Here is a 21,002-nt window from a genome sequence, read left to right as displayed (position 1 = left end):
TTGGCTTCTAGGCTTATTTTTTCCTCCTATATCTGAAGCAGCCATTGGTTTTATTCTATCCATTTTAGTTCCCGAGTTAAACGCTTGTGACACGCTTTGTTAATGGACGGATGACAGTTCGAGCCATTAAAGGCTTTCGCCTTAAAATGCCGCGGCGTCACGGCCGTTACACATTAGGGGCACTAGTTTACCTCCCCTCCTTTCTCAAAATTTCCTAAAAGACGTGATCATTCCCTCTGGCCACCTTTTAGAACCAAAACTGCCTAAATAAGGAAAAAAATTCCCCGAAAGGGACGTTACTGACGTGCCCATGTATACGTTGTACACTTTTAAAGGCATGGGTGACCTTTATTGTCATTCAGGTGAGCTTAGATCGAAATTATTGTTCAAGACCACTCTCAGAGTGCGCACGCAAAAGTCGTGTCCCGAAATGCGGGTGGAAAAAGTAAGGGAATATATGTACAGAGTCTAGGATCAGTGTCTACACGCACAAAAAAAAAAAAGGACTTCCTGCTTTTTTCCCCTCACCACAGCAAAAATAGTTGTGCCGTACTCGCACCCGCCCCCATCTGTGCAACGACTACCAGGCCCCCACAAGTGCCACATTCTTAAGAGTGACCGCTTGACGCTCCAAATGGCCTTTGTCGTCTAAACTTGCCTGAATACCGCTCTCATTCTCTTCTACGTGGACGCGGGAATGTTCAATACTTCATATCACTATAGCGACGCCAACAATGCCGACAGTAATTATTCCCTTTGTTCCACAGAAAAGTCTCCCATGAAGTTACCCCAGAGCAACTCGTTAACTTAATTAACGACTTCCCGCAAGCCTTAGGCGAGCCTACAACAGAGAGAGAAAAGTGGCGGCGGCAGTCGAACGCCTGTGCTGCATCCTCTGGCTAAGCGCGCGGTGGAAAGATACTGTCTCCGCAGCCTGTTGGATGCGTAAATATAGCCGCGGGGGAAACGGCGTCTGGCGTCGGCTCTATCGATTAGCCGGCCGACAGGCCCGCTAATGAAGACTACCGCCTGCCACAAAAGCGGTCGCAACGGCGCCCGAGAGGCCGTATTTCGCCCGGGAGCGCCTGCGCGCGTGGATCTCGATCCGGAGCTTCTCGCTCCACAGCTTCCGCATCTCCGCGGGGATGTGCTCTGCGCCTGGATCCCACACCCTCTACGCGACCGCTACGGGAGGCCGCCTACAGGAGTCGAAGTGAATTATATATCTTCATATTCCTATACCCTAGCTGAGGGAAAAAATCTGTCTGCTCAACAAACGCTGCCACACCGTAACTTCAATTCGGCTTAGTTCCGAAGCATAAATCTCCACCATTGATAAGGCCAGTGTAGGCGAACAAGTTCGAAATTTGGGCACTAAGTTGGATGAATAACGACAAACAAACAAACAAACAAACAAACAAACAAACAAACAAACAAACAAACAAACAAACAAACAAACAAACAAACAAACAAACAAACAAACAAACAAACAAACAAACAAACAACAAACAAACAAACAAAGAAAGAAAGAAAGAAAGAAACAAACAAACAAATAAACTAAAAGCAAACAAACAAACAAACAAACAAGTAAACAAACAAACAAACAAACAAACAAACAAACAAACAAACAAAGAAAGAAAGAAAGAAAGAAACAAACAAATAAACTAAAAGCAAAGAAACAAACAAACAAGTAAACACACAAACAAACAAACAAACAAACAAACAAACAAACAAATAAACATACAAGCAAGCAAGAAACCAGCAAACAAACAAACAAAAGCCAAAAAACAAAACAGGAAACACGCAAACAAAAAAACTTGCGGCGGCACTTACGCTTCCCCTTAAGGGTACGACGCGATAGCGTTATTTGGTTCCCGCCCGCGGCCTGGGGTCCTCTTTGCGTATCACTTCGCAGTCTCGGATACTGTTCTTTCTTTCACAATAACACAACGCTTAACCCAGCCTTAAGAGTACAATTCGATGGTATTAGAGATCCCTGCCATGCAAGTGCTCCCTCTCTGTTGCCTATGTGCAAACATACCCGGAATTGGTAATTCTCTACTCTACGTTCACAGATCGCGAGGAGTACTCATACCACTCCTGGCGCAGTGGTGCAGCGGTTTAGCGATACGCCACTAGCCCCGCCTGGTGGCGATTTCAAACGCAGCCACCGGTGAGGCATGCGAGACCCGTGCTGCTATCCCTGAGCAACCTGTCACGCCCAATCATTAACTTAACTGCCGCATCCCACGGTGGGAAGGTTGTGATGACGCCACAATGTCACGTGACCTGGTTGGCAGGTGGGCCATCTGTGTTTTCGATCACACCAACCATAACATCGACGACACCGGATTTTCTACGAAACGGGAGCCCTAACGCCGTCGCGTTACTAAACAACAAGAAATTGAATGGGGGTTACACAACACAACTGGGCCAGCCGTGGTGGCTCAGTGGTAAGGCGCCCGTCTACCGAGCCGGAGTACCCGGGTTCGAACCCGACCGCGGCGGCCGCGTTTCGATGGAGGCGAAACGCAACAGGCGCCCGTGTGCTGTGCGATGTCAGTGCACGTTAAAGATCACCAGGTGGTCGAAATTATTCCGGGGACCTCCACTACGGCACCTCTTTCTCTCTTTCTTCTTCCTCTCCTACCTTCCTCCATTCCCTTACGGCGCGGTTCAGGTGTCCGCCGAGATATGTGAGAGATACTGCGCCATTTCCGTGCCTCAAAAACCAATTTACCAATTTTACACAACTGGTAATGCGAAAATTCAGCGCTAGCTGGCATGCTAGAATGATGCGATTTGTTATCGGGAAGGATGCAGCCCGTGAAGGGTACCTATCCCTCCCTGTCCCCCTCCCCTGCTTACGCTCGGCTCTACGAACGGTTACGACGACGACGACGACAAAAATGAGGCACCCGGGAAACTTCCCTTAACAGCTAGCGCTGTCAAAAACGACAAACAAGCAGGCACAAAATAAAAGAAAACATAGAGACAAACGCTAACAAACCAGAAACAGAAACGAATAAATATCACACTGTAAGTTCCCTGAAATTTCGACGTGCGAGACCACTTTACCACAACATTTCTCCCGTGATATCAGGACTACCAGGGCCTCGTCATCATCGTGTATATTATTTTGTTCTGTCTTTTTTTTTTCCCTTCAAATGTTTGCGGAGTGCGGTCACGGACGATGAAAAGTACCTGCGAAAGTATGTGCTCCGAAATCGAGCTCAATTCAGCAAGACACGCAGGTAGTCGTAGACAAAGACGTAGAAGAAGGACAGGTATACCGAGTCCCTTGTCCTCAGCAGGCTAAACGCAGGACGGACAAAAAAAAAACGCTTCATACTCCAGAGCAAATTCGAGAAGGGGACGAGTACGTCGCGAGCCACTTCGGCCAGTTTAAAAGTTGCACGTTGAGATGAAGATTCCGGTCCTAAATTCCTACTTGCCTCCTCCAGGCAAGATCCAGGCTCCGGGGCTGAACTCCGGAGGTCTGGCGTGTCTCACGCAAGAAGGAGGCCGCGGCGTCGACTGAGCAGCACACGTAGCGCTCGTGCGGGCGAGCAGACCGTGTGAATATTTTATCCAGTGCTTGGCCACGCTTGGGGCGCGAGGGGCTGACCGAGCGGAACAGCGGTATAGAAGGAGAAGATCCTCGGGATTATGGTCGGGGCCAATTTTTAGGGAGTCGGGACGAAAAAAAAAAGCGGGAGGGAGAGAAGGTGCTGCTTTCTCCCTCCTTCCGGTCTTGAATTATTGAGGGCCATAGGGAGCACCCCTCCTTCAGATCCCCTTACAGGCAGCACCCCTCTTTCGTATCCTCTTACAGGGAGCACCGTTCCTTCGGCTCCCCTTCGCTGTTATCCATTCTGTCTACCTTTTGGTTCCTTAAACTTTAAGGACTTCGCGAATGGACGTTTCTCCACCGCGCGCAGGCCTGGATCAGCGCTAGCCTGCAGCGCTTGGCCTCCGGACAACTCTCGTTTCTATTCATTCGTGCATTGTTCATTCCAAACGTGAGTGTGTGCGTAAGAATGGATTATTCCGGGACTCAAGAAGAAGGAAGGTGAGGAGGGGGACGAGGAGAACAAAGAAAAGGGAATTGATGTTAAATCGCCTCGTGTACGTCCTTTCTTCGTGCGTGGTGTTTATCTGTCGGCTGTATTTCTGGCGGTGGTGATGTTAAATGCATGGTTCTTGAGATGAGGTCGCAAAAACCTCTCCGTGCTTCACTCTTTGTTTTATGTGTTCTTCTTTTGGTTAGTTTTATTTTTTATTTTGGGAGCCCACTGGACCGAATGCTTTGCAATTTTGTTCTGGCCTGTCCTCTCCACGAGGTCTGTTCTTGGTGTGTGAGTGGTCTCTTTGACAAAGCGTCTCCGTGTAATGTACATTTGCCGCGAGGAAAGAGAAGCTCATAACCAGGCTGTTACAAAGCGGGTATGACGCGCGAAGCTCCTTGGAAACGCGGCAGGCATTACGGTAAATGAGCAGTTTCTCAAATGGGGCTGAAAGAAAAGGATTCGTTCCTTTTGTGTATGCATTGTTCAAAAGCGCTCACACGAAATTGCAGGAGCTTAGTTAGAGTCCGTGCTCTGGCGCGCTAGGTTCGTGGTATCCTGTGAGGTACACAGAGTGGTCTCGTAAAAAATGATGCACGTAATGCGTTTGTACCCCCTTCGCACCTGTTTTATCCCACAACCTATGCTTTATCTTACGCAAGTGAAGCTACACAGTGTACGTTTAATATGTTTATTATAACTTGCAAAGTTCAGGTGAAAAAGCACGCCGCTTACTGCAATAGAAGAGCACATAAGTTAAAAAGAAAGAACCGATATGGTCCTATTCACCACAGCTGCCACATTTTCCGCAAAAGATTGCAACATTAGGATTGTGGTTGCTTGTGGTATCCATTAAAATAATGTGAGGCAAGGGGAATGAGGGAGGTTGTTACGTGATGGCAGTACCAAATTGAGGCGAGGTTCGACATAAACTTTTGCCTTTTTTTTTCTCTCGAGAATAAGTGTGACGCTTTAACAGAGACTAAAAATTTTGCTTTCGTTTTGTTAAAGTTCGAGGAAATAAATTGTGGAGCGGTAGAATCAAGAAACGAAACACGTCGGGATGAGGTCGTCTCGTTTCTGTTCTCTCGTAGGTTCGGAGGAGACCTGTAAAAGTATGTCGGCGGTCGCACCCTGTCTCTTTTGTCATGCAAACACGCTGACACGCGATTCTCGTGAACGGTGTTTGAGCAAGACCTCATCCCGTGGCGCTATGCACGCATAGCCAGAAAAGTGAAGCCTTTTTTGAGGCAGCGTCCCCAAGCGAATGAGTGCGCGGTGTTTTCTGCTCACGGTCTGAGGCCGCAAGCGCGCTAAGCGTATGCTGGACTCGGCCGCTGAACGACGTGACTCGCATCACTTGTGTTCTCTTCCCACGCACAACGGGCAAGGCCGATTCCATGCATTCAGTTGAACGTGGGCAGTTATGGAATTCACCTCCCGAAACTCCGCTTATGATATTGTTTTTCTGCTCTTGTTGTCAACGTTTTATGATACGTACGATCGTTGTTGAGGTTGTCGCTATTCGTTTCATACTATGATTGTTTAAATTTGGAAGGCACGAATTTGTGTTCGCATTTACAGGTTCATTGTTCATACATTTATTGAAATGGCCTGAGATGGTTATTTCTTCTTTGTGCGAAGAAAAAGAAAACAAACAAAGATCTGTGACGAGTGAATAAATCGTGAATAGAGCAGGAATCCCAGACAAATATGGCATTAAAACCAAAGGAAATAAAAACAAAAAGTTGCAGTCTATGGATTGTGGCGCTTGCCGCAAAATGTGATAGGTATGGTTTTAACGTCGAGGTCTGTGCGACTGCTTCGACATAAGCACCATGCGACATACTATATCGGCAGAGCAGTTCAAACGAACTTCAATTAATGTGAATCATTTCGAAGGGATTCAATTCAATTCAATTCAATTGCGGACAAATTTTCTTGCACGAGAACCGGTGTGGAGAAGTGTGCGGAAGAATAACTGCATCGATGTCACCATTAATTGAAGGCAAACCTGCCCTTAGATTGCCTTTGAAACGAAAGATTTCTTATTCTAACAACAATAACACTAATAATTTATTTCCATTTTTTTTTTGCAGTATGTTTACTGCTGCTCCTAAGAACTTCAGCGCTTTTGATCTGGTAGGTAAAAACAGTGCATACCAAGCACCGGTCAACAACACAATTTTTATAATGGACAACAGTGTTTACGAAAATAACTCTACTAATTAAAAATAAAAACAAAAAACAGAATGCTAAGGATCGCGAAGTAACAACACTAATGGCACAGATAATTTTGCTGATTAAAACATATTTAAAAAAGAAGTATCAGAAGTATCCGATTCTTCCAAAAGATGCCAGAAATGCAAGAAATGTGGGCCACGGCTTCGGGAGATAAAGATTCTGGGCAGGAGTGGAGATACGAAGGCACGGGAGCTTTTGGAAGCATTCCACATTAGGAAAAGGGGATTAGATTGCGTGAGTGATACCTCGGTCCGCGTTTTCAAGACTGAGATATCATATCTTGAACGGTTTTGTTGATGCCTATTGTACCGGTGTTTTTTGCGCATGCCTTGAATTTTCTATACATTTTCTGGCTTTAAATAAAATCAGATGAAGTTGGCGGATGTCCTGTGTCAGTCTTTCTTGTGTACGTCTTATTGCAGCGTTATTACCATTTCTGTCTCAGATTCTTAACACCTATGTTTTTTTAACGCCATTAACACTAAGAAGCTCATCAGAGAGGTTAGTAAGCAGCGGTGATAGATAATTCTTTTACTGTTCACGTCACGTGTGACGTCATGTCACTGTCACGCGTAAACACGTGACATCACAAATCTTTCTGCCTTAATGTTCTTTCCTTGTTCATCGTAACATTTTTGTTAGATCATTATATTTTTTCTCTAAGTATCACGCCATGATATAACTGTTTTAAATTAATTGAATAGTTCAAGATCATATCTTGTGCTGACATATCAGCGAGTAGTGCACAATAAGCAATTGCTCTAGTAGTTCTGAGAAGAAGTTTGCTACCCTTTGTTTGTCGACTACTAAAGAAACTGCCGTAGACTTTTAGATCGGTCCGTTGTGTGCTTTCAGCTAAACGCAGAAAACAATTGCGACGCATCTTTATAGCTCATCTTTTTTGTAGCTCGTATGTGTATGCTGAAACTTGCGTTAACCTCTCACAAACATACAACACGTTCGTCCGAATATTCAACACCGTGACCATAAGAAATTGCAACGCAACAAGAATCACCACAGTGCAATTCATGAACCCTGGATGCGCCGTAAAATTCAACGCACTTGTGAGGGTTTTGACACACGTAAGCTTTGTTTGATAATATTTTACGTATATGTAATTTTATATATCCAATTCATTGCATTGTTCACATCTCGCTATATCTAGCTTATTGCATAATCGTATGATGAATGAACAGAAAACAAACTGCATCGTCTGCGCATTTATTAAGACGTGATGAAAGGTATAAAGCATTCCAGTTATTTTTGTAAATATCGAACAGAAGGAGTTCATGCTTTTAAACCTATGTCACTTAACGTTCGGTTAACTTTTTACATCCTAATTTTATTTCCTATATTTGCTGCTTTGTACCGTCCATTAGCTGAAGTTCTAAAAAAAATCAGCCAACTTGCCACTAAACCCCATAAACTTTAAGGCAGAGGTAAAGGTTAAGGCCGTTGTAAGCTCCAGGCACGGCTTCATTCAAACACCAGAGCGTGGTTTCCCGTCGGATAAGCAGCGCCATGTTCTCTGCATTTGGTAGAGCTACTGCACAGCAGATGAACTTCAGCGCGTTTTTAGTGACAGCCTTCGCAGGTACTCCTCCTAGGATATGATGCGGTCACGTCGTCCGCGAAGCACTATCTGTTGAGGCAACAAGCAAAGCTCCCTCATAACGCGAAGCGATATGGCAAGAAAAACTGGATCAGCCATTTTATACCGCTGCCATACGCGTCCAACCAACCCTGAGTAATCGAGGGGCTGAGGAAGGTACAATCCGCGATACTATTCCATGCTAGCAGGGGTACTGCTTGAATTTTAAGGCGAAAGGCTTTAATGGCTCATATTCGCGATCCGTTACATCTGAAGCGAAAGTCATAACCGTTCATTACTAGTCACAAGTCATGAATAACTAGTCATCAACCGGAAAGAAAATCCTAAAATCTGTGCACGGTGAGAATCGAACCACCATCCTTCCGTTCCATAGCCGAGCGTGCCAACCACGCCGGCTACCTGCCAACGCATATGCAGTTCTCCTTGTCTAGCGTAAGGACGCTGAAGAGCGTTGCAGGAAAGGCTTTCACCTCATCGCACTTTATATTACCAAAGTGCCCCTTCGAAATTTTTAGTGTTTCAAGATTTGGCCTCCGCAATACACTCCAGAATGCGTGTGGCGCGGAGAGATAGCCACCCTCTACCACTCCACATGGGGCTGTCGGGCGAGCCCGATAGAGCCCAAAGTTACAAACCCGTCAGTTGAGCAGTGGGAGGAGCTTCTGTCCAGCTCCGACCCGCAAGATCAGCTTGCGCTGGTTGAGCGGGCCGAGGAGGCAGCAAGAACCAATGGGATCCTGTACCTAGGAACACCACCTGCTGCTCAAGACCCCAACCCCTAAACCCCGTCCCATTTTGCGGAATAAAGTTTTGTACTACTACTACTCATGTACGGTGTCATCTCTATTCTATTCCTAATGCGATATTCGGGGCGATTTAGATCATTATCTTTCGTGCTGTGCGCAACACAAGAGGAGGCGACAGGCTCTGCTCGCTTCTGCTGAGAGGGAGAGCGTGTCAGATAGTTATCTTCAAGATATCATTTGCCCTGGGGCGTGTTAAGACGCCGAGGCTGGCCCGAACACCGCACAGCACAACGTCACTGTCCACGGTTCAGAGCGCAATATCTTCTTCTCCCGTCATGTCATCCACGACGCGCAAGTAGGCCGGCAAACCGAGGGAAAGCTAAGAGCCGCCGGAGTATGAAGGCGGCCGACAGCGTCTCTGCTCGAAGTGCGTGGTGGCAATTTTCCTCGGCGCCCGAGGGCACGTCGGACGCCTCACAGGCGCAGCCCCTCTTCTGGACACTTTGAGCATCTCTTAATCCTCGAAAGCAGGAATGAACAAGAACAACAACAACAAAAAAAAAACTCACAAGACACTCATAAAAGTACAGACGCTGACGGGCTCAGTGGGACCATTAGGTGAAAGATGCTGCTAAGTAAGTTCCTTCATCGTACGTGAATCTCCTGAGTAGCCTATGATCTTTACGATTTTGTTTGTTTGTTTGTTTGTGGGGTTTAAAGTCCCAAAGCGACTCAGGCTATGAGAGGTGCCGTAGTGAAGGACTCTGGAAATTTCGACCGCCTGGGGTTCCTTAAAGGGCTACTGCAGCGGTTTTAGAATTTGATGAGTTTAAGGTTGCCGAATGTGCGCAACATGCTGATAAAGCCTGCGAAATCGTTTTGCTCTAGCATTTGAAATGGTGGCGTAATCGCCGAATAAAGTCGCCGTCGGCGTTCAGGCTTCTCTGAAGTGCACAGCGACGGGCAGAGGCCCCGATAATGACGTCACGAATGACGGCACTACGTTTCCAGCGCTGAAACGGTTATTTCATGGAAGAAAACCGACGAAATCGAATGTGAAGCTCACGATGCACTGTTTGGCGCCATCTGACGACACACAGCAGCTGCAGGCGTAAGCAGCGGACACCTGAAATTTCGGCGATAATGACGTCACTGCCGAGTTTCCCCGCACTCCTTCAACGTAGTGAGAGGAAGCCTAAACATCGTCGCGGTTTTAATCGATGATTATGACACCATTTTAAATGCTAGTGCAAAAACACTTTTCATGCTTTATCCAGAAGCTTGATAGATTCGAATTCTTGAATAACCTCGAATTCTCAAAAAATCGTTTCAGCTTCCCTTTAACGTGCACTGACATCGCACAGTACACGGGCCTCTAGAATTTCGCCTCCATCGAAATTCGACCGCCGCGGCCGGGATCAAACCGGTGTCTTTCGGGTCAGCAGCCGAACGCCGTAACAACTGAGCCACCGCGGCGGCTTTTTGTGATTTTGATCAGCGGTGTTTAGTCTCGTAAAAAGAAAACACGAAAAACGTGTCGACTACTGAGCACATTGCAGCATGCTGTTCTTTAAAACGCATTCCGCATAAGACAGACATTTGGATAAATGAATAAAGTTCAGTTTTTTTTTTTAAATTACAGTTGGCTCATATTTGTTTCTTGTCATTCTAACAGCGACCTGCTTGTTTTTCGCGTTGTAAATTCTGCATTTAACTTGGGTGTAATTGCAAATCTACGCCCCTTTCTTTAACCTGCGCTACTAAATACATCACAATGTACGTGTTTTCTGGAAGCATTAGGACAGAGCCACTTGCGAAATTCTTTGGCTTTCTCTTCTAACCTCATGCAAGGTAGCGACATAAACGAAAAAAAAAAATATTTTAGACAAACATACTACTATCTTGAACATTCGGTAGAATATAGATGAAAACATGCGATGCGAATCACCATTGACTTCGTAAAAACACTAGTGAGCGCCGGACGCCTTCGTCGTATTGAACATCGACGTACAGAGAAAAACCAGTTCGAGAGCACTCATCCGACATTCACTACCTATTGGTCAGGTGCCGTCATCCAATAACGCGGCCACGTCGGAATCGCATGAACGAAAACCACAGGCGCGAATCCAATTGCACCGGAACATTAACGGTGCGGCCTTCTTTTCGCATCACCGCCGTTTCCACACGCACATCAATCCGTATTTGTCGTTCTTTCAGCGCCTAGGTTACTCATCTTCGGAAAGCGAAACAACGCGCTGAACAGACCGCCAGCGCCAAATTTGCCAGAGTGATGTGTGAACTGACGAGAACAGTTAATGGAATTGAGTGAACGTTTCAACCATACTGGCGTTACACATACTAAGCGAGGTGCAACAAATACGCCCGGGTGCCCATCGTGAAACTCCAAATGAATTCCCAATTCCTGCATTCCAAAAAAAAAAAAATGACCTCTTCTTTCGCAATCGGTTCAGAACCCGCGCTTTCCCTGACAGGACATTTCTCAGTACGCCATCTACAGCGCTATTACATCTGTCTAGACAGCTCGGAGTATAAGCCGCCTATGCGCGTTTTTTGTTCATAGCGCCATCTCAGCCACGGCGCCAACATTCACAACAGGCTCTTAACGTGACGAACGGCAACATCGGAGGCTCTCTAACAGCCGCCGTTCGCGGCGCTCTTCGTATTAGTGCACAGCACTGACTTATACCACTGGGTCACGCCTGTTCTCTCAACGCGAAGAAACCGCACAGACGCGATGACGATGGCCCCAACGCTAGCTCTTTCCAGGGTCTCACGGACTCAGCGCGAAAGCCAAGTGGCCGCGATGGACGGTGCCCCGCGATCCGCTGCGTAGTTCGAGCAGCACCAGAGTCGTGGTGGCACATCGACCGGAGCTCACCTGAGTCTCCTTGAGCTAGGGCGGCGAGCGAGGGTTGGCTGCTTGGCGCGGCGCATCCGCTTCTTCGATTGGGGAGACGGCCCAGGGAGCGCCCGAGAGCAGCGGCGGCGTCCCCAGCGCCGCCTCGGGCGCTGTCGGCGAAACAAGAGTGCGCTGCGCGCTCGCTCGTTTCCTCCCCTATTTGTTGCCACCGGATTTTTTGGGGAACGGAACGGGGAGCCTCCTCCCGTTTCTTGCATTTGTTCCTCAACCAGTTGGACCTCGCTCGTCGACTGGTGGTTGCTTTGAGGAGGAGACAGGCCTCGTGACCAGAACTTGCGCATAGACAACCTGCAAGCCTGAAAAGGGTGGCGAATAAACATGGCGAGCCAAGTCCCGTTCTCGCCTCCTCTAAAGCTTGCAGAGCTCTGCATGCGCGTTGCGAGCCATGACACGAAGAATGGTTGATATAAAAAAAAAAACATAGCAAACCTTTTGTGCAGTGCTGCACCGGTGGGATGTACGATTGCTTTAGTTTTGTTTATGAGTGGTTAACATCCCAAAGTGACTCATGTAATGAGGGACGCCGTAGTGAAGGGCTCCGGAAATTTCGACCGCCTGGTGTTCTTTTACGATGGAAGCCTGGATAATTGACTGGACAACTAAGTTTTTTATTTTTTATTTTTTCCCCACTGGTGGCTCAGGGGTTATGGCGCTCGCATGCTGACACGAAAGACGCGGGTCCTGAGCTCTGGGTCACCGCACAGGTTCTATCCCGGACGCGGCGGTCGAATTTCGATGGAGGCGAATTTCTAGACGCCCGTGTACTGTGCGATATCAGTGCACGTTAAAGATCGCCAGGTGCCTGAAATTTCCGGAGACCTCCACTACGGCGTCCCTGATTAGCCTGAGTCGCTTTGGGACGTTAAACGCCCATAAACCACAATCCAAGCAGTACTTTCTTTTTGCAATGAGATGCGTATAATTCGAACTGGAGACGAGGGAACAAGCTGCAACTTGATAAACCTACGATATCAGGCCGCCAGCAGTGGCAGACCCGCCGCGGTGGCTCAATGGGGTGTTCGGCTGCTCAGGGCACCGAGTCATGGGATCACGTGGTCATATTCCAACCGCGGCGAAACTGAATCTCCAGCGTATCTCGTCGTCGAGAGTAGGTACAAGCATCCAAATACAAATCCACTTTATTTCAAACCTACCAGTTGGGGGTCCCTCAAGCAAAAATGCCCAGGCTTAGCTTGGTTAAGCCAAGAATGCGTTGCATATTGCGCGGTCTTTTTTGCGCGAGGTATTGCTTGGCGGCACTCGATTTTCTCAACAGCTTTTCCTCCGTGACGTATGGATGAATGAATGGATGGATAGGAGCGCCCCCGTTGAAACGGGGCGGTGGCAACCGCCACCATGATCAGCCGTCTTTTTTTCTTGTTTTTTTTTCCTTTTTTTCTTCTTTCTTTTCTTTTCTTTTTTTCTTTTTACGCGGTTTGGTGAAGTCACGTGACCACGTGACGGGACGTCACCAAACCACGTGACGTCACATCACGTGGTTTGGTGGTTGCCCGGCCGCGCCCAAGGGCTGAACTGAGTGATTGCAATATGCTACGCATAAAAGCTGTCACAGACAGTTTGACTATGCCCTGGGGACCTACAGGCAGCATCACGCAGTGGACCTCAAAGCACAATAAAAAGTATATGAAACAATAAAAATGAATATGAACATGAAGCTTATACCTAGAGCAAATGCAGTGCTTACACTTCCTAAAGAACTATACACACAGCAGATATCGAAATGAATATGAACACGAAACTTATACATATAGCAAATCCAGTGTTTCACTTCCTAGAGAGTTATACAATAATATTTCTATATAATATATTTCATTTCAATACATGTAAAGAAACAATACACGCTAGCACATTATGAGGCAAACAAACGTTAATCGATTAAAAACCAATCTCCTGTCCGTCGGTCGAGTAGTGGTGTCAGTTCTTATTTGTCAGTGCCATTAATCTGGATGGCACTAATATTGTCATGTGTGTTATTTTCCACTTAACGTCATCTTCAACCAGCGGGGAGCCAATCGCCGGCAAAGAGGAAGAGGCTCGGTGGGAAATCGCTCGTGAGCCCGGCCGCGACCGCTTGGACTGTCCCTGGCGCCTGCTCTCCTGTGGTCTCCAGTGTCCCCACGACCCGCGTCGTTTGAACGACCCGTGACAATATTTAAATGCCTCAACAGAAAATTTGTTAATTCGTGTCTAAATGTGTTAAGCGGGGCAATAAAGTCAATGTGAGTTTTAAGTTTATTATAAAGTGATGGTATGCGGTAGCCAAGAGTGGACCGGCCATAATTTATTCGTGTACGTGGCACTGGTTTTAGTTCCCTACGTAAGCTGCAAGAATGCAAGGGACGGTGTGTGTTATTTGGAAGGTTATGTTTATGCATATAGAGAGACAGTTTGTAGACATATAATTTAGTTGCTTTAAGCATATTATGTTTAGTAAACAAGGGATCAGTAGATAGCTAGCTAGGGCTCCCATAAAAGTTCTCAAGAATTCGTAACGCTTTTTTGTAGTCGCTCCAGTTTATTGTAATTGTAGATGGTTGTAACTCCCCAAACTAAAATTCAATATGAAAGACGACAGTAGAAATGAGCAAAATATATTGCTTTTTTGAGCCTCACTGGCAGTAGTTCTCTCATCTTATAGAGACAGCCAACTGTTTTACTTAATTCTATCGCCAGCTTGCTGAAATGCGTGTTCCACTACATGGCTTCATCGAAATCCATACGCCTAAAATTTTTGTCTGATGTCACATGCTGCAAAGCTGTACCTTGAAAATTTAGGACTAGCTCAGTGTCATGAGCTTTGTTATGTGGCTTCTCCTCCCTAGATAACAAACAAGCAACGCTCTGACGCAGACTACAGACACACTCTCTCCCCTCACCCCTTAACCTAGCCCACTATCATCCATCCTTCCCCACTCCGGCATGCGCGCTATGCCCAGAACCCTTCGCTTCTTCCCTCCACATCCTTTCCCTCTGCCCGGCGGACCCTCCCCCGCGGGACCTAGAGAACCTCAAGACCTGAGAGGACTGGGAGACCCTGCTGCGCTCGGAGGACCCGGCCGTGCAGACCATCGGCACCGGCCGGGCTGCCAGTGTTATGGACCTTATGAACATAAACACTTGAGTGCAGTGGGGTCGTGCGGGGAGCCTGGGGCGTGCCCCGAATTCCTCTTCAAATAAAGTTTTTCTCTCTTTTGAAAATAAAAAATCGCTGAGGCTTAGCTTCGTTAAGCCCGGTAATTGCGAAAGGAATATCCGTACCTACGCCATGGTTCAGCTGGTAGTGTAGCTGGTGGTGGTGCTTGTGGTTAGACTTGTGGTATGCATAGGTTATACAGTCCAATCCAATGTAATGTAATCTAATATAATGTAATGTGATGTAATGTAATGTAATGTAATCTAATCTAATCCAATATAATCCAATCCAATCTAATCCAATCCGATCCGATGCAATCCAATCCAATAAAATACGATGAAATCCAATCCAATCTAATCCAATCCAATTTAGTCCAATCTAATCCAATGTAATCTAATGTAATGTAATGTAATCTAATTCAATCTAATCCAATCTAATCTAAGGCCGCCGGTGGTGGCACCGCCACTACTCGCATACGGCGCGAGATGGTCGCCCAGCTCTTCGGCGTGACGTCACACAGAGGTCATGCGAAAGGTCATTTCATGTGCACCGCCGTCGCACGCAAAGGCTTGAAAGTGTAAGTAGTAAAGCTTTCGCTTTAATATACTTAGTCTTTTTAACGTTCAAGGTTAATCTGTTTTTATGCAACCACTCTTTAAGTTTGAACAAATAACTATGGCGGCGTAGCAGCACTCTTTCAGTGGGTACCGGCCAGGCCTAGTGTATGCTAAGCGCGCCTCCGCTTGCTCCTGCTTGAGTTAGGCACCGCACGTGGTATCCCGGGCTGCTTTCGCAGCTTGAGGAGCCGCCGCCGTCCGCCTCTTTCTCTTCCAGGCGTACAACATGCACGGAGTCCCTCGCGGCTTTTCGTGCTTTACGTGGCATTGAGTTCATCTGTCATCTGGCCACTCAGGACAAGAACTGCAGAGCATGATCAATCAGTTAGACAGGCAGAGCAGAACGGTGGGGCTAAGAATTAACATGCAGAAAACCAAAATAATGTTCAACAGCCTAGCCAGGGAACAGCAGTTCGCAATTGGTAGCGAGGTGCTGGAAGTAGTAAGAGAATATGTCTACTTAGAGCAGGTAGTGACCGCAGATCCGGATCCTGAGAGGGAAAAAACTAGAAGAATAAGAATGAGGTGGAGCGCATATGGCAGGCTCTCTCAGATCGTGAATGGTAGCTTACCAATATCCCTGAAGAGAAAAGTATACAACAGCTGTATCCTACCGGTACTCAGCTATGGGGCAGAAACGTGGAGGCTAACAAAGAGGGTTCAGCTTGAGTTAAGAACAACGCAGCGAGCTATGGAAAGGAAAATGATAGGTGTAACGTTAAGAGATCAAAAGAGGGCGGAGTGGGTGAGGGAACAAACGCGGGTTAATGACATCTTAGTTGAAATCAAGAGGAAGAAATTGGCTTGGGCAGGGCATGTAATGCGAAGGCAAGATAACCGCTGGTCCTTAAGGGTAACGGAGTGAATTCCAAGAGAAAGCAAACGTAGCAGGGGACGGCAGAAAGCTAGGTGGGCGGATGAGATTAAGAAGTTTGCGGGGATACAGTGGCGGCAACTGACCAAGGACAGGGTTCATTGGCCTTTGCCCTGCAGTGGGTGTAGTCAGGCTGATGATGATGATGATGAGTTCATCTGCTTCTGTTCTTTTTAAATGCGGAAGCATTTCTAGCCCTTTTACGAGAAATGCCGATGGAGTCTGTGTGTTTTTGTACTCACAGGTGGTAGTTGAGTTCCCAGCACTGGCAAGAAAAATAGGGGCACGTCATCAAGCGGCCGTAGGACGCACCCATCCAACTAAGCACCGTCACTTCAGACAATCCTCTACATGCCATTCGTCTATATACCAGGTGTCCAAGCTAAATGTAACCAAACTTTTAAAAAAGGTGAAGTGTCCTAGTCCAATGAAACCAACTGAGGGTTGTTCATAGTCGCGTGGCCTAGTTTTGAGTGTTTTTTTTCGCTCTTCAAAGTTAATTAATGAGTTAAGTTTAATTAGTTAACTTTTTAATTATTTACTTCAGGACGAAAGTGTCAAAGAAAAAGTATTAGATCGCCGCGAAACACCGCTAGTAGGGCTGTTTCCGTCAAGTGCTTTAGTCTGTGGTACTACTACAAGTCACAACTACACAAGGTTAATTAGCCTCCAAAAAAAAAAAGTGTTAAGAATATTTGAGCAATACCACGGCCCTCCGGAATTACTGCGTACAAGACAGCTTTTCCTAAAATATGAAATGTTAAAGGCCAATCAAGTTTATTATTTCAAATTACTTCAGTACACAAAGAAAGCGAAGCTGTACAGAGTACAACACTCCAATGCAGCTCCTGCATACACACTCCGTAGAGAAATTTTACGGCCACCCAAAGTAAGGACGAATTATGGACGACAACTTATTGAATATCAAACAGCTAACCTTCTGAACAAAATACAAGAATTAACAGATCTCAGTGCTAATGTCTCTAAGGACACGCTTAAAGCTCAGCTGCTCGATAATAACTTGGAATTCACTTAATATGCCATGTTTCTGTTCATAGTTTGTATTTTCTGGGTGTGCATTATCGTTTTGAATCTTGCTGTTGTGTGTTGCTATTATGATGTTGCTATCATGTTGCTAAACTTGCAACAACCATGTTCACAATTGTGAACATTTGCTTCTTATTCTGTGTTGGCATGTACGGTGTATTGTTTGCTACATACGCGTTTTTTTTTCCGTTGCATAATTTATTTACCTTTTTTTTCCCTCAGTGCTGTGACATTTTCTTATTTCCCCCAAAGATCTTGGTGTGGGACTTTTCGCATAAATCTATGTTAAATGACTGTTTGTGCCAAACTGTGGGCGGGGCAAGAGCCATCGTCAGGCGTTTCGCCTTTTGCTCTTGCTCCTCTTTCTGTATCAGAAAGGAAACAAATAAATCAAATCAAAATCAAATCAAAGTTGCGATTTACGTAGCTTCATTTATTGGCCTTAAAAGAAAGTTATCGCGTGACCAAGTGCTCGCTCACTTCTCTGCCCCAATGTGCACCCAAAGTCCCATCGAGGAGAGGACTTCAGAAAAATCGGATTTTATTCTTTAAGGCGCGTCTTGGGACGTTAAAGTGGCACAGTTGTCATGTGGAAGCTTTTTCTTATTGTGCGGGTTATGGTTCAAGGCCGGTAAAAAAACCACTTTACGTAAATATTACTTTGCTGCAAATGTCTCAGTAAGCTGTTTCTCAAACCGATCTACAACTTTTCCATTGACACTTTGTTCCTCAAGTCAATAATTAAAAAGTTAGTTAATTAAGCTCAACTAATTAGTCAACCTTGATGAACGAAAAAATACTGCAGACTAGGTCACGCGACTATAAACAACCCTCATTTGGTTTCAGATGGCTAGGACACCCTGTGTTCTTTAAAAGCTTGGTTACATTTAGCTGGCACACCTGGTATACTTGCCACTGGCGGAACGAAATATTGCGCCAGTTTTCCCGACAACATTTGTGCAAAAATCCTGACGCAACCATTTCTAGTACAGCGTTGCGGTTGCTGCCATAATATTTCTCGCTTAGCTTGTATGTACAAGTTGGAGGATAGCTTGCGACAGGGATTCGAGCCGACGACATACGCACCTTCAATTGCATGCCTTCCCAGAATTTCGCATCAAAACTGCGATGCAACCGTTAATACAGCATTCCGGGCGGTGTCATACACATAAACTCGTAGAAAAGAACTTTAATGCATGTACAAACATTAGACGTAAACAATGCACCCAGGGGCTAAAATGCTTTCTCATGCTCACAAGTAAGCAGTCTTTAGTGCCTCTGCCGAATTTTTTTGTGCTGCAGTGGGGCCATGGTCCAATGTTGCTTCAACTGCTTTCACTGCGCCGTAAGAGAAGGAATGAAGGAGCGAGTGAAAGAAGAAAGGAAGACATGCCGTAGTGGAGGTCTCGGGAATAATTTCGACCACCTGGGGATCTTTAACGTGCACTGACATCGCACAGCACACGGGCGCCTTTTGCGTTTCACCTCCATCGAAACTCCGCCGCGGTCGGATTCGAACCCGGGTACTCCGGCTCAGTAGCCGAGCGCCTAACCACTGAGCCAGCGCGAAACACTTCGACCCGAACACAGATGGGCGCTGCCCGCACTGTGGAGAGATCTGCGATATCTTTCACATGGTGTGGGCATGTACTCAGAATCCTCACCTTCCCCCTTCCCCCATCCCCACCCGAGAGGCATGGGAGACTGCCCTGCTCAACTGCTCCACGCTGGAGGCCCAAAGGGCTCTAGAAAAGTGGGCGCGAGACGGGGCCTCGTCGTGCGATGTCCCGGACTAAGGATACCGACCATGGAGCGGGGTCCTCTGATCCCCAAACTCTCTCTGAGTATTAAAAATGTTTTTCACCACCGCACCGCGGAGGGTCACAATTTTAATACGAAAATCGGTTTTTGAGGAAAGAAAAGGGGGGCAGTAAATGTCTGGCCTCAACCCGCAGCACGCCTGAACCACGCATTAACGGGAAAGTCTGGGAAGCCACACAATTGATTGTGTATACGCCGTCAGTTCGAATCCCTGTCATAAATTAACCTCCAACTTGATCAGAACGTTTAAGATATAGAGGCCAGTAGACCAACCAAGCTTAAGCTTCGCCTTTAGGAGTGGAACGCGAGAACGTGTTGTAGCGCTGCTAGGGAGTCCACGGAACACCATCGCCCGTTCGGCGCGAATCTTGCCATTTGAACGCAACGCTTTTTGAGGAAAGGAAATGCCGCAGTAATTATCTGTCAACTCGGTGGACACCCGAACCGCACAGTACAGGAAGGGAGGAAGTGGGAGATAAAGAAGAAAGACAAAGAGAGGCCGTAATGAAGAAAATGAAAATTGTATTTGAGGAAAGGAAATTACGCAGTAGCTGTCTCACACTCGCTCCTCGCGCAGTTGGGGCTCTCCGAGACAGCGAAATCGCTCAAACCTAGTGTAGTGTTGCTTCTGCAACAATATTCGTCCTCGGCTTGTTGTGTACATGCTATGGCAATGCTATCTAGAACTAGTTTCAGGCCTGCTCACGGCCGCCGTGACGTCACGTGTCTTGACCGAGCCGCGCGGAAGCGGGAGGCTGTGAAGCGCATATCATCGCTTCCCGTGAAAAGAAAGAATGATCGTGGCGAAGTGCACATGTGTAATAGTTTTATTTTATGCGAAGCATACTAAAATAGCCCAACCCAGCTCCTCGAGCGCGGCGGTGTCGTTACCATTGACCTTTCGTGACCTCCGTGTCATACCACGTGATGCGTGACGTCACAGCAGATGAAAAACGGGGGCCCAACTCGCGCCGTCGCGCGAGGCGTCGTGACCAAGGATGACCACGTGGTGCGTGACGTCACAGCAGATGAGAAACGGGGGCCCAGCTCGCGCCGTCGCGCGAGGCGTCGCGACCAAGGAGGACCACGTGATGCGTGACGTAACGACATAGGAGAAACGGGACCCCAGCTCGCGCAGTCGCGCGAGGCGTCGCGACCACGGTGTAAGAATAATTATTGCACCGTGGTCGCGACCAATGTGTTTCCTGCTTCTGCCGCTAGGTGCGCTGTAGTGAACACGTGATGCTGGAGCGGCGGTATACAAGGGGGTGCGCCTGCCTCTGCTAGGCGTACACGGGATAGAGATGCCTCCTGGAGACAGGGCTGCTCGTTGGAATGAGAAGCAAAAAATTCAGGGGGCACTTCGACTGTCTAAAGTGGGTAGAGGCGGAAGCGTTTTCCGCACCACCTTCGCTGTTTCTGTGGCACCGGTGGCGTCACATATAATTGAGTACTACTTACTAAGTGATGACAAATCACTAATCAATGGTTAATTACTGATTAATGTCTGAATACTAATTAACTGCTAATTAATGACGCTTAAGCTTCGCCTTTATGAGTGGAACGCGACAGCGCGTTGTAGCGCTGGCTGCCAGGGAGTCCACGTAACACCACCCGTTCAGCGCGATGCCTTGCCCTTTGAACGCAACACTTTTTGAGGAAAGGAAATGGCGCAGTTATTCTCTGTCATCTCGGTGGACACCTGAACCGCACCGTAGAGGAAGAGAGGAAGTGGGAGTGAAAGAAGATAGATAAAGAGGAGCCGTAATGAAGAAAATGAAAATTGTATTTGAGGAAAGGAAATTACTCAGTAACTGTCTCACAAAATTCAGGGGGGCACTTTTTTGACCTAAAGTGTGGTCACTGATGCCCCTAAGAG

This window comes from Amblyomma mixtum, chromosome 7, assembly GCF_055824585.1.
Source record: "Amblyomma mixtum isolate Tamu chromosome 7, ASM5582458v1, whole genome shotgun sequence".
Classification (NCBI taxonomy): Eukaryota; Metazoa; Arthropoda; class Arachnida; order Ixodida; family Ixodidae; genus Amblyomma; species Amblyomma mixtum.
This window is presented reverse-complemented; position numbering follows the sequence as displayed.